The sequence below is a fragment of the Chelonia mydas genome, chromosome 4 (genome assembly GCF_015237465.2).
Source record: "Chelonia mydas isolate rCheMyd1 chromosome 4, rCheMyd1.pri.v2, whole genome shotgun sequence".
In the NCBI taxonomy this organism is placed as follows: Eukaryota; Metazoa; Chordata; order Testudines; family Cheloniidae; genus Chelonia; species Chelonia mydas.
This window is the reverse complement of record NC_057852.1, coordinates 102,098,162-102,113,100: the sequence shown is the minus strand read 5'-3', so window position 1 is coordinate 102,113,100 and position 14,939 is coordinate 102,098,162. Positions and strand designations below refer to the sequence as shown.

Here is a 14,939-nt window from a genome sequence, read left to right as displayed (position 1 = left end):
CAGATTTCTTTTGGCCCAATCCTCCAATTTGTCTAGGTCCTTCTGTATCCTATCCCTCCCCTCCAGCGTATCTACCACTCCTCCCAGTTTAGTATCATCCGCAAATTTGCTGAGAGTGCAATCCACACCATCCTCCAGATCATTTATGAAGATATTGAACAAAACCGGCCCCAGGACCGACCCCTGGGGCACTCCACTTGACACCGGCTGCCAACTAGACATGGAGCCATTGATCACTACCCGTTGAGCCCGACAATCTAGCCAGCTTTCTACCCACCTTATAGTGCATTCATCCAGCCCATACTTCCTTAACTTGCTGACAAGAATACTGTGGGAGACGGTGTCAAAAGCTTTGCTAAAGTCAAGAAACAATACATCCACTGCTTTCCCTTCATCCACAGAACCAGTAATCTCATCATAAAAGGCGATTAGATTAGTCAGGCATGACCTTCCCTTGGTGAATCCACGCTGACTGTTCCTGATCACTTTCCTCTCATGTAAGTGCTTCAGGATTGATTCTTTGAGGACCTGCTCCATGATTTTTCCAGGGACTGAGGTGAGGCTGACTGGCCTGTAGTTCCCAGGATCCTCCTTCTTCCCTTTTTTAAAGATTGGCACTACATTAGCCTTTTTCCAGTCATCTGGGACTTCCCCCTTTCGCCACGAGTTTTCAAAGATAATGGCCAAGGGCTCTGCAATCACAGCCGCCAATTCCTTCAGCACTCTCGGATGCAACTCATCCGGCCCCATGGACTTGTGCACGTCCAGCTTTTCTAAATAGTCCCTAACCACCTCTATCTCCACAGAGGGCTGGCCATCTCTTCCCCATTTTGTGATGCCCAGCGCAGCAGTCTGGGAGCTGACCTTGTTAGTGAAAACAGAGGCAAAAAAAGCATTGAGTACATTAGCTTTTTCCACATCCTCTGTCACTAGGTTGCCTCCCTCATTCAGTAAGGGGCCCACACTTTCCTTGGCTTTCTTCTTGTTGCCAACATACCTGAAGAAACCCTTCTTTTTACTCTTGACATCTCTTGCTAGCTGCAGCTCCAGGTGCGATTTGGCCCTCCTGATATCTTTCCTACATGCCCGAGCAATATTTTTATACTCTTCCCTGGTCATATGTCCAACCTTCCACTTCTTGTAAGCTTCTTTTTTATGTTTAAGATCCGCTAGGATTTCACCATTAAGCCAAGCTGGTCGCCTGCCATATTTACTATTCTTTCGACTCATCGGGATGGTTTGTCCCTGTAACCACAGTGCAAGGGACGTTAGGCAAAAGAGAATTTTGTGTGTGTGTACAATGCTAAAATCTGAAGCTGTGTCTCAGCTATTACCTGAGAATAAACGTAAAGTTTGGTACAGCAGAGATACTATTGCAAACATGGTCTGTTGTACAAGAGGGGAAACTGAGGTACACTACCTCATGAATTTCATAAATGACCAGTGAATGGGGTAATTCACTAGCCTGACTATAGAATGAAATAAGGACAGCCTGGAGGAAATTCTTCTGTTTTTCCTGCAATTAGCAAGGAAATTTGTAAAAGAAAGTGGTATTATTATTAAGCAATAGTCTGTCCCCACCAAGAGGGTGGAAATTGTTTCTTTTGTTTTTCAGACACTCTACAAGCAAGCTGGTGCCAGCGGAAGAATAACTCAGAATACCATGGATCTATGTTTTGTGTTGTTTGTCTGTGGTGTTTGTCTTCTTGCTAGCATTGTTGTGTTTTAATGAACAGAAAATCTCATGATGTGGGTGGGGGATGGCTTCAAAAGGCTGACCTTGGGGGGAAGATTTGTATGAGAACGCAAAATGCTCAACTAGGAGGCCAGCACCTGTGTAATAGCTACCGTGGTACCTGGAAATGGAACGGCAACAACGGCTTCCGCACAAGCCCTGTGGAAATAATGAGAAGGGGAGGAGCTCACTGGGAATCAATGGAGGGGTGTGTAAAATAGTATAAATCAACAGAAGATGTTTGGATGTGCCCCTCTCCTGTGACTATGGAGGAGCAGGATCAATGGCCTATGCAAGGGGTGGACAATTGGGTGTACTGTGTATAAGATGTTTTGCTGGGAATGTACATATGACTGGGGGCACAATTACACCAGCCCATAACCAAACTACACACATCTACATGCTGCTATCTGGACTTTGGTGCACAAATGGATCTGTGAATCTTATTGCTGTGAATAATCAAACCAGGGCATACTGCCTGATTCCATACCAAGTGGTCAAGCTGGTTTGGACAATATCCCATTTCTCTGTGAACATTCAATGGACTTATGATATGGACAAAAGCAAGCAAAATCTGCAGGGGCAGCTTGTTGCAACTGCCAGCAACTGGACACATCAGATTGTGACCCTGTCGAAGGAGGAGAGGCAGTGTTTTGGGGGTGTCTCGGATGTTGGACCATACTGCAGTGGTCAGGACTTGGTGTTGCTGTGGATTCTGTATTGTTAACTGTACTTGTGTTACGTTGCATAGGGAGATAACCTATAAGTAAGTAATAAGCCCTCCAAACCCTGCAGTGTACTAGACAACCTGGACCCAACCTTCACGGGCCCACTCTAATGGGAAGTCTGGAACACTAATTGGAATAGGTGTGGTATGCCCGTACGAGAGAAGGTGCAGGGCACTATACTACACAAGGGGCAGTGGGACAAATGGAATATTGACACCTTCCACCTTGATGCCTGGCCCTATCAGGAAATGTGTCGCCATATGTCCTATGCTTTTCCAGGGATATCTGGGCAGGAGAAAAAGAAAAGAAAAAAAAAGGGTGGAGTGTCAGGATATAGATATTCAGGCCTGTCTGTAAAGGCCTATACTCTAAGAATTTAGGGGTATTGTTATCACTTGGCTAGTTAGGGGTATAAAAGAAAGAATCAAAATCACTGTCTGCCGGTGTAAGGTCCTTCTCTTACTGTGACAGTCTGAGGCCCTGTCCTTAGGCTAAGATCTTTGGCTAAGCAGCAGAGGCAGCCATAAGCTGGGAAGTGAAAGGTCACATCCTCACATTCCGAAATAGTCACATTGAAATAAGGTGCTATTGGGCTGTTAGGAATACAATCCTGTCCTGATAATGCCTATCGCCTCCAGAGAAAGGGAAGTGCCTAGAAGATGTAAAAGGAAACTTAGTTTGATAGCATCCTGTCTGGCAAGAACTCACTTATCAATAGCTGGGATGTGAAATCCTCACTTCTGTATTTTTTGTCATCATAGTTCCCACTTTGCTATTGTTTGTCTGTATAATCTCTGTCTGGTTCTGTGATTGTTTCTGTCGGCTGTATAATTAATTTTGCTGGCTGTAAACTGGTTAAGGTGGTGGGATATAATTGGTTACATAATCATGTTACAATATGTTAGGATTGGTTAGTTAAATTTCAGGAAAATGATTGGTTAAGGTATAGCTAAGCAGAACTCAAGTTTTACTATATAGTCTGCAGTCAATCAGGAAGTGAGTGGGAGTGGGGGGGAAATGGGAACAGGGAATAGGGGTGGGGAAATTGGAATCATGTTTTGCTAAGGGCAGGAATGGGAACAGGGACACAGGTGTAAGGCTCTGTGGTGTCAGAGCTGGGAAGAGGGACACTAAGGAAGGAAACTGGAATCATGCTTGCTGGAAGTTCACCCCAATAAACATTGAATTGTTTGCACCTTTCGACTTCGGGTATTGTTGCTCTCTGTTCATGCAAGAAGGACCTTACACCGGCAGACAGTGATTTTGATTCTTTCTTTTATACCCCTAACTAGCCAAGTGATAAGAATACACCTAAATTCTTAGAGTATAGGCCTTTACAGACAGGCCTGAATATCTATATCCTAACACACCATATCATTACACTAACCTTGATGGAAACTTATTAGATGTTAGATTATTAATATCAGACTAACCATTTGGCCACATTTGTGTTTTAAAATTTATACTGCAGGGCACTATACACACTGGGCATAACAATGGGTATCTTTGCACAGGGGAAACCATACAGGAATTCAATATAGTGCAAATAAAAACTAAAACCAGAAAATCTGTAAGAAATCTCGCCCAAACAAACCTTATTTTTGGTATAGCTGGAAGTCACAGGTTTGCTGCAGTCAAATTAAAATGCTGTAAGATGTCCCTCATCCCCCAAAATACCCCCTGGCATAAAGGTCCTCCCTGGTAGATATAGAACCAGCTGATCTAGTTCTATGATTCCCAAAGAAGACATATATTCACAAAATTCCATGTTGAACTGATAGGAGTGGCCATGGAATGTTCCAGCTATCCTGTAATGCTTCAGGGAGCCATTTCAGCAGGGACACAAGTTAGGGCAGTGTTCAAGGACTGCTAAATTTCCAGGGGCTAATCTGACCCCAGCAATTATTCCCAGGCTAGTGGGGGTTTATGCTGCTGCAACGCTGCCTGTGGTGACTCAAGGGCATGGGTACCAACCTCAGGTAGACTGTTAGGAGCCAGAGCTCCACACATTGGTTGTGAGTTCTATACTTAGATTTCAAGAACCAATTGTGAAGCGTAAACTCCTCAGGCCCTATAACAGATTTAACATGGAGCAACAGACAGTGGGCACTTGGATCTATCTCTCCATCCAGATGAGCATACCTTTGTGTATTCTTACACCAAGAATCACAGCAATATTCAGGTTACTTCCAGTCCCAAAGAACTAACCACTTACCCCAAGTCAATTGCACCTTAGATGTTACATCTGAAACAACACTTATAGACAATCCTTTAACTAACTATATAAAGATTTATTAAATAGGAAAAGGAAACAAGACACTCAACTCTTTCCAGGTCTGAGGTCCCCTTTTGCTGCTCACTGTACAGCTTCCTGCTGTTCTCGCTCTCTCACTCTGTGACTCCAGGTGCACCCTCTTCATGACTTGGCCCTCTAGTCAGGTCACTATGCGTGTTCCCCCCTTCTGGTGTATTGAAGTCTTTCCTCACCAGCAATCTTAGGCAGTCTTCCCATTTACTGCATCTATGGTTCCACTTCCCCAGTGGATGATAGGAGAACCCAGACCCACCCTTTACTCTGGGCTCCAGCTCAGATATCCTCAACTTAGCAGCCAAAGTCTGTACAACTGTGACCCTTGCTGCCACCTCCCTGAGCCTCTCCTACTCCTTCTGGCTCCACCCCCTTCTTGGGGTTTGCCAGCCCAAACTCCCTCCTCCCAGGGAGTAACTGGAAACTAATTTCTATAGCCAGAATCACACCTCCCTTCCCCCAGGAAGTGACTACAGACTACTTCCCTAAAGGCCAATTCTGCAATCATATCCCTGTCTTTACATAAGCCCAGCTTGTTCCTGCACAGGTGAGCTTCCACTAATTATGGCCTTCCTCTCAGCCTTAATTTCCCCCTCTTGTAGCCTGATAGGTGAATTGTCCTATCTGGCCTCCATTAACCCCTTTGGGGTGACTGTGGGGTCAACATCCCTCAGAGTCTAAGCAGCACTGAGATAACCAGTTCCTTCTTGCAAGGGGTTTTTAGTTCCTTCTTGCCATGTGCTCTGAGCTGCTGTCTCAGCTGATGGGAGGAATCCACTTGCATGACTAACCTTAAAGTGATGGGGAGAAAAGAACAACAGAGTCCTTTGTCATCTTGTCCCACAATAGACCATCTGGTATGGATGGACCTTTCCTGTTGGACATAACATAACACTTTCAGTCAAAGATCAGCACTTCACACTACTTAATTTCTCTCTCCTGTCTTGTGATTTATACAGTCACAGAGTCTCACAATACAACTAGTCAAATATTACCTTAAAATATATAGAGATGCTGTAAGTGAGATTAAAGCATGCAGTAAGACACAAGTATTCAATAAAGTCTAAACACTAAACACATTGTTATAATTCAGAGACCTGTTTTATTAACCATTCTAACACATACAGCCAACTGATCACAGCTATGTTTTTGACAGTGTTTAGCTGAAACATGGGGACTTTGGGATGAGCTGGCAACTGGTCTGCCAACGTCACACTTCATCCCCTTTATCCTGTGCCAGGCTTTTCACTTGCACTGATATGAATCTGGCCTGTAGTTGGTTATGTTTAATTTACCATATTTAATTTCCCTCCTTTCCCAAAGAGGACGAAAGAAGGAAAGAGACAGATGTGAACATAAATAAACCATTTGAGATATCTGTTTAAATTAAGGGGAGCCATACAATGTCTAACAATACTTCCTCTCTTCAGTTTCTGTATGTTTGGTCCTGCGGGGTTTCTTTGCACAATGCATTCTGACACTAGTCTTATTCAATATCATTATTAAGGCTCTATTGTGGCCAGTTCTGCGCTGGGCACAGTAAGAAGCCTCATCAGCAGTGCTTCCTGGAGCTCGCAGGCATATGAGGGGAGCACATCTTCTGCCATGCTGCTCCTGTGCACAGCCAGCCGCTTCTCATGAAATGTTGTGATCACATGGCATACTCCTAAATTTGGGTTTGGTTGTGTTTGTATCCTTCATTGCAGTGTCTGTATCTATGGGAGAAATTAAACCCACATGCATTTCAAATTCAGAAAACAATGCTAAATTTAAGGTCCGCATCTCTGCAGTTTGGTTTCTTTCTTTCTTTCTCCAATTTATATTAGGCTTTATATTTAACAGTCACCCATCAGCTTACCTTGGAGAGTCTTTCACTTAAAATCAGTTGCAAAAGTGAAGTCCCTTGCGTACTTTATGGAGTCTTTGGCAGTTCTTCCTTTCAAGTGTCAAAACTCTGCTTTCATTCAATTTGTGTGGGGTTTATGTTAATCTTTACATACATATATGAGAATATATATTCTTGCTTGATTATGTGCTGGGGGTTTAGAGGTAGATCTTCAACTGGCATAAATCAGAGTCATTTCACTGAAGTCAGTGGGGCGACATCAGTTTATGTCATCTGAGGAGCTGCCCTGATGTTTTAAAAAACACTGATATAGTATTAAAAATAATATTTTGCCCTGCTGCTCAACTACAGAGAATGTACTCTTACAAGGTGTAAAAGTGATGACCTTAGCACATCCCTAGCATTAAGTTATGAGCTTAAAGAATGATGGTAACAAATAGTGCAGTTTGAATTATTTACAATATTTTTGCTTATGAACCAACTTCAGTATGCTGTGGCATTTCCTTATGTGGCTTAGTATCCCCAGTTACAACTGTTCAGGAAAAGAAAGCTGCTCTATTAAAGGGATTAAAGACAAAGGCATTAACTTAATGATCTTCTGAACAAGGACATGGAGGGCAAGCAAAACCTGTATAGAGGTTAATTATAATTAAAAACCAGAAGATACTTAATTATGTCCGCTCCAAGTTCAAGGAACTCAAATCTCTTTATAAACCCATCTTCTTTAACTGATTAGTGCAAACACTGTCTTGAAATTAGCATCCATCACCAATTTATAATATATTTAAAAGATCTCTCTAATTTATGGCACAGGTAAAGACATTGCACTAATTGGTTAAGTGTAGACTACGTTAACAAAGGAGAGCTAACTACTGTACCCATGACAAGTCTTCAGAAGTTAACGTTTTGAATATAACAAGTGAAACAAATTGTTATACAACATTGTGGGTTCTCTCTGTGTAACTAATTAGCATAATCACATTATTCATACTAAAAGTGTACAGGCGGGTGTCTAATACTGCAGAGATTACTACATGTTAAAAAAAAACAAAAAAACCCAAGGACCAAACCAAATCTTTTTAATGCAGGTTCTTTGAGTTGGATGCATAATTCCTACAACTCTTTCTCAAGAACTTCACTATAAAATGAAAGCATAAATGACATTATTCTGGATGTGCATAAATAGAGTTGGATACCTGTTAACCATGGGCAACATTTTGAAAAATCACTAGTGATTCTAAGGGCCAGATTTGTAAATGTATTTAGGCTCCTATGGATGCAGATAGGTGCTTTGGAAAATCAAACTAGAAGCCTATGCACCATGTAAATTAGATGCCTAGATACTTTTGAAAGTCCCACTAGGTCTCTCTATGCATCTTGAAGCATTTAAAAATCTGGCCCTAAATTCCTAAATTTTTGGAGGCCAAAACTGAATAGAATTAGCTGGGTCTGATTTTCAGGAAGTGGTAAGCACCTGTCCTCCATTATTTAGGCTCTCTATAATCTATCTCAAGTTGAACACCCAAAGATCAAGGCACCCAACATCACTAGCCCCTTTTAAATATCTTGGCCTATAAACTTACCCTAGCAGATATTCAATATTATCTTAATAGATTAAGATTTTGAATTAAAACACTCAAAAATCAGGCAATAATAATAATAATAATAACAATAATAATAATAACGCTAAATTTCTCAGAGGGTTTCATTGTGGCTTTACCATGAGGCTTGAGCAAGGGGCATCACATTGTTCCACTACCCCAGGAGCAGAGATTGTGACTCAGAGTCATATTTGCCTCTTGTTTTTTTCCTATGCCAGTACATCCCATCCAGAGCACAGCATAGACCCCCTGGCATCAGAGCGCATTGAGAGGGTGCAGCAAAGGCTCTCTCTATTCACTGCCCTCCCACCAATATGTACAGGGAGTGAAGAAAGTAGTGGCTACTCCATGCTGCCTCATATAGCTACACATAGTATGAACAGCCAATGCAGGAGAATAAAGGGGTGCCTTTCATTCTGCACACTCATCTTCTGCCTGCTATTTCCCTGCCTCAATCACAGGATGGGCCACAGTCTGGTGCAGAGTAATGTTAGCATGGCCATGATACTCACGTTGTGCATTTTATGGCATACTTTAATCAGTGCAAATATGAATATAGTAATGCTCATATTGAAAAAGCAAGACAGAAATAGAAAAGGAAAGTATAGATACTATAGCAACTTCACTAAAGCTGTTGAAGACTCATTGCAATCAATTTAGTTGGTAAATTTAACTGTATGCTTTGCCTATGACTAGATCATGATTTTTAGTAACATATTGATGATTTCAAATTGTCAGATAAAGAATTTGTGAGAACAAGACTAAAACTGTTTATGAACTCTCTGTAGGAAATATTGTTTCAAGTAGGCACTATTCACATATCAATATTTGCACTTTGTGAGTTGTCATTTAAGTCACAAGGCATTGTTTCTCTTCCCCATCTCAATGGCTTAACCTCTGGAAATAACTTTATCTTCCTCCTGTCACGCATGTTCTCCTCAAACAAACAAATCTCGGGTAATACTAAAATTTGACATCATTGAACATTCATAGGAACAGGTTTCAGAGTAGCAGCCGTGTTAGTCTGTATCCGCAAAAAGAAAAGGAGTAAAGTGAGCTGTAGCTCACGGAAGCTTATGCTCAAATAAATTGTTAGTCTCTAAGGTGCCACAATACTCCTTTTCTTTATTCATATGAACCAAACTTTGCTCATGTGAATGCAAAAACCAAAATGAAAAGCATATGTGTAACAGGGCAGCCTCCCCCTGTATGGAACAAGAGACCTCAGGCCTGTCACCTGTTTAGCTAGCCACACCCAATCTCACCTATGCAGATATCAGACTTAAGAGGAGGAAAGCCCAGCAGGTGACTGCTGTCTGGGGAGAGAGCAGATAAGCTTGAGGTAGCATGAGGAATTGAAAAGTCTGAGAGAGGCTAAGAAGTCTAAAAACAAAGCTGTGATTCATGTGTCAGGAGGAAGCGGGTAAGGCCAGATTCAGGAAGCTGTGTAAAGACTATGCCCACGAGGAGGCAGAGATTTGTGGACTGTACTACAACTTGGCAACTGAGGGGAAAACCCAGCAGTTAGGGGCTGGCTGTCAGGAGAACAGAAGGAAGGAGCTCAAGGAAGGCAGAGGCCCATTGAAGACTCAAGGTAGAAAGGCTGGAGCAGGAGAGAACAAGGAACAATCTAAAACTTGGGTCACCTGGATCCCATGTAATAGCTTCCTAGTCTGACAAATTGGGAGATCATCCTTTCTTGTCCATAGCAATATTTTGTATATTGAGATTATGGGGAGAATTAGAAATTTAGATACAATTATTTCTAAAGAAACATCTCTCTGAATAATAAAAGTTGCAATATGCAGACGAATGAGGGAAAGTAGGCATTTATTGCTTGCTGTTCCATGCAGAATATCCAAATTTCTAGCTGAATTGGATACCATGGCCTCAGGGTAGCTGATTAAGTGCATGTTGTTCATATCACGGAGGAAGTACTGGAGTTATTTTGTGTATTATTAACTGCTGCCTAAGGATGACCAAAAACTGCTTCTAGCATCAGTTGTAGAGAAAACTTTGTACATGGCTATATTAGCCCAGTAGCTGGTGTCACAGAAAGTGACTGAGCAAAGAGGAGATACATAGAGGAAATACAGAATAAAATGTAAAAAGCAATGAGTATTTCCCTAGGGTAAGTTCAGAATGATTTGGGAAAACAAATATATTAGCTTCAGACAGTTTAAAGAGTCAGTCATGTTAAAAATAATATACTGTTAATCACTTCTAAGTATTTGAAACATAATGGAAATAACACCTTTTTAGTGCTCTGTGTGCCCTTAGCATAATTTTAAAAAATAAAGCACCATAAAGCCCTCAGCATCACCAAAGGCAATAACCAACTCTTGATATCTAATCAAAGAGTGTTCAACATATTCTTCATAGATTCACAGAGTTTAAGGCCAAAAGGAACCATAGTCGGACCTCCGGTACATCACAAGCCATTAAATTCAACACAGTTTCCCCAGTATTGAGCCCAAAAACTTACATTTGGCTAAAGCATATCTTCCAGAAAATCACGCAGACTTGATCTGAAGACTCCAAAAGATGGAGAATCCACCACTGCACTTGCTAACTTTTCCTGTGGTTAGTCACCCTCACCAATAGAGCTGGCCAGGAAATGGAATTTCAGTTCTATGAAAACTTGAGTTTTCAGAAACTCTTTATGCTAAATAAGCTTGTCTGGCTGCTCCAGAGAGACTTACTCCTCTCACCAGATTTCAGAGGCAAGGAACTAAAAAATAGGTGCTGTAACATATATGGTCTAACATGTGGGTCTATCCAAGGGCCTCTCTGGGTATGTCTACCTGACTCCCCTCCCCCCAAAACCCAGAACAACTATGACCTTGAGTGCCAGAGCCCAGGTTTAAAGATTGGGCTTGTGCTATGATGCTAAAGATGGCTATGTAGACATTCAGGCTCGGGCTGCAGCTTGGGCTTGAAAGTCCAGGGAGGGGGCTGGGTTTCAGAGCCCAAGCCGAAACATCTGCATGGATATTTTTGACATTGTAGTGTAAGCCTGAGTCTGTAGACTCAAACTCTGAGATTCACTGCCATGAGTCAAGGAGGTCGGGGACAAGGGGCTTGGCCCATCCACTTTTTGTCATGGGCCTGGCCCACTGACCCTCCTCTTCCCCCCAAGGCCCTTCCCCACAGCCAGGTCAGAAGCTGGAGCCTACCCCGGAGTCCAAGCAGCTGTGGGGAGCTGTGGACACTCCACCTGCCTGGGGTGGCGCTCCTGAGAGCGGACTCCAGACTGTGTCCGTTTCCCCTGGGCCCCACTCCAGGGCAGATGGAGGGACCATGGCTCCCCACAGCGGCCTGGGTGGCCCTTACTGTTGCCTGGCTGCGGTTCTTCGGCCCCCGAGGCCCTGCCCCCAGGCCAGGCTAGTCTCCCTCCTTCCCAAATAATTGTTCCAGTGTTAAATAATCATTGGTCCAGAAAGAGTGTCAGAATGACTGTGTTGGCCAGTGATTAAGGCAGCCACCTCGGAGGTGGGAGACCCTGGGGCCAGTCCCCCTGCTCCAATCACTCTTTCATCCCACATCTTCCATCACATTTTCCCATATCCCAGGCAAGTACTCTAATCACTGGGCTACAAAGTTAAAAAGGTGGGCTCTTCCTGCTCACAAAACTCCTCAGATGCCTAACCCAAAAGAGAGTTTCTGGCTGTGAATTGCAAACAAAGATAGGTGCCTATCACAGAGAGAAGTGTGAGAATCATTGGCTAGATTAGACTTTTGTGAATTGCAGTCTAAGGTGCCTGTCTCTCCCCATTCATTGTATAGGATCTTAGGCACCTAACTCAGGCTTAGTGGATCATAGAGATTTTTCCAAGCACCTACCTCCTTTTGTGCATTCAGGCCTGTGTCACTAAAGAGAGAAGTAATGAGATTAGCATCCTGTGTCCTTCTGACAGTGAAGTACTATCAGCAGGTATAATAAACTGTCTGACACCATGCAAGGGGTGCCTAATTAACCAGTCACAGGAAGACTTTCTTTCTCAGGAAGCCATTAATAGGAGTAGAACTGAATGGCAAGTGAGAATTCTGTTGTAAGAATATGGACTCCCAGTGGGCAATAAAGCTTGCAACTGCAAACTGCATTTCAATCTGCTTTACAGCGATAAAACAGTAAATAGTATATTAACCCATGTGGATATTCTTATCAACTGTATAAGGAAATTAAAATATTTGGCCCCAAAGAGGTCAGATTAAGGCTGGAGATCTGTGGGCTCTGACTGGTGCAGTGGCTAATTTAGGTGAATAGGGGAAATTGGTGATTCTAGTCTCAATGGATATTGAATAACCGCCTATTCTGTCGGTTTTTACAATCTGCATTGGTAGGCTACAAAATCTAATGACCTTCTAAGCTAACCTATTTCTCTGTGAGTGTGCGGATGAGTGGGATATATAGACTATATTTCAAAATTCAAAAATTTTTCCTTTGCTTTGGAATCCAAACTTCTCCAAAGAATTCCTTCAAAAAATATGACACCATAACTTTCTGCACTGGACACATTTACATTCCAATCATGCTTATAGGCAGGTAATACAGATGCCTTTCACGGCTGATGGCTGAAGAATTTAATTTTCTTCCAGGTTTAGATTATTACAAGTTGTCATGCCCATTATGGTTTCCATCTGTCTAATTCCAAATGGAGCAATTAGTTTAATTTTCATTGAAAGTCATCCTCTTTTCCCCCTGCATGTAACAGATTCTAGATGGACCCCAAACACTTGATGTCAGCAAGCCTGCAACTGCCTATTTATATTGAATTTCTGGGGAAGGGAATCTTCTCCACAGAGAAATAAGATACTTAAAGGTTGTATCATGTAGACGTTCCACCATCTTTCCCCTTCTCCATCAACTAGCTTTCTGACAGCCATCCAGTGTGACAACTCAAATATGTAAGGATTCAGAATACTGGACCTGAAAGAGCTAGTATCATCTTCCCTGATAAGTATCTTCCTAGATCAGAACAATGGCCAGAGTTTCTGGAAAGAAGTGATATTGTCTTTTTGTATCAACTAGAAACAGCTGCCACTGTAGCTTGTCTTGAGAAAGAAGGACAGTTGTCATTGGACTGGGGGTTGACTGTAGACAACAAAGTAAGGAGGGAGGAGATTCTGGGGAAGAGTTCTGTATTGCAAAATTCTCATCGTATTTTCTGCGGAGGCCACAAGGCCTTTCAAGTTACATGGAATTGCATATTAGTTACTTGATGTTTTTTTTAAATGTTTTAATCTTGATGAGTGAGCCCTTTGGACAAACTGCAATTTATATGTGAGCACTTTGGTCAAGGAATGTTTTCGTTTGAATCCATTTCAAAGGAAGCACTTGAAATATCTATCTATTGGTGGTACTTATGTGGCCCTCAGTAATATAATATCTAAGTGTCTCATGATCTTTCAGTGTATTTACCAGCAGATTTGAACAGAATAAATTTTCTAGGTGAATTGATACCTGCAAATGTTGGACTTGCGCGCGCACACACACACACACACACACACACATGAATGTATGCACTGAATGGTCTCCACTGCTTTATGCTTCCGTCTCTGATCAAAACCAAGGCCTAATCTACACTACAAAGTTAGGTCAATTCAAGGCAGCTTACATCAACCTAGTTGTGCATGTGTCTCCACATAAATTTGTCTCCTACTTATATAAGGGCCCCCTTATGCCAACATAGTAAAACCAACAACCTGAATGGCATAGAGCCAAGGTCAACGTACTTAGGTCAACACAGTGCAAGCATAGATACTGCATTACTTATGTTGACCCTAACTGTCCTCCAGCAGATGTCCCAAAATGCCCCATGCTGACTGCCCTGCCATCATTGTGAACTTCACTGCCCAGGTGTCATGGAGACTGGAAGCCCTCCTTCCCCTTTAAAGCCCTGTGAATTTTTGAAATGCCTTTTCCTAATTTCACAGCTTGAAAATCACACCTAACAGTTCTTCATTGTTGAGTGCAGCTGACCATGCCATCTATACATTCCAGACGTGTTCCTGCCTGAGGTACACAGGAGATATTGGATCCCCTGGGTCTGTAGGGAGAAGAGGCTGTGCAGGCACAGCACCAAATGAGCCATAGCAAAATTGACATCTATGAGCAGATTGCTCCGGGGATGCAGGAGAGAGATCTATGACAAGAACCAGCAGCAATGCCGTGTGAAAGCCAAGGAGCTGTGGCTGGCATGCCAGAAGGTCAGGGAGGCCAACAATCGATCTGGGGCCAAGCTGAAGACCTGCTGCTTTCACAAGAAGCTGCCGCCATGGACACTTCCAAGGAGACTGAGTCACAGGGCCATGAGGAGGAGGATGTGATGGATGAAGAAGAGGAGGAGGAGAAGTATGCAGGACAGGAGATCAGGGGATCCAGTTGAGCAGTGACCCAGGGACTCTTTTGGACTCCACTGGAGTCCAGTCAGTCCTGGCAGTCGAGCATGGGCAAGCCCAGTGCCGGGGAAGGATCCTCGAATAACTGTGCAGATAAATTTTCAATTACAGGGATGGCACCCCCAAAGTATCAGGATATATCTTTTGACATTTTATTAATTTATTTGTGCTAGAAAAAGTAGTGGTACAAGCAAGAGAGGTATAGTTGCTATTTACTTTTCTTTCCCCTCAAGCATTAGGCAGGCCAGGCCATGCAGAGCAGTTTGTTTACGTGCATAGGGATGTTCCTTGAATCCTCCTGAGAGATCTTGATGAAACT

At 42.7% G+C, this 14,939-nt stretch overlaps 1 long non-coding RNA gene across 1 annotated transcript in view; it reads right to left on the bottom strand.

Annotated features, from left to right (window-relative positions):
- The window catches only part of LOC122465368, a 34,942-nt gene extending 22,819 nt beyond the window's left edge, over positions 1-12,123 (bottom strand). Inside the window, exons 1-2 of the long non-coding RNA XR_006290161.1 lie at positions 12,062-12,123; positions 5,563-5,645 (exon numbers count right to left, since the gene is read on the bottom strand). This is a non-coding gene — a long non-coding RNA (uncharacterized LOC122465368). The remainder of the gene's footprint in view (positions 1-5,562; positions 5,646-12,061) is intronic.
- Between the last annotated feature and the right edge of the window lie 2,816 nt (positions 12,124-14,939).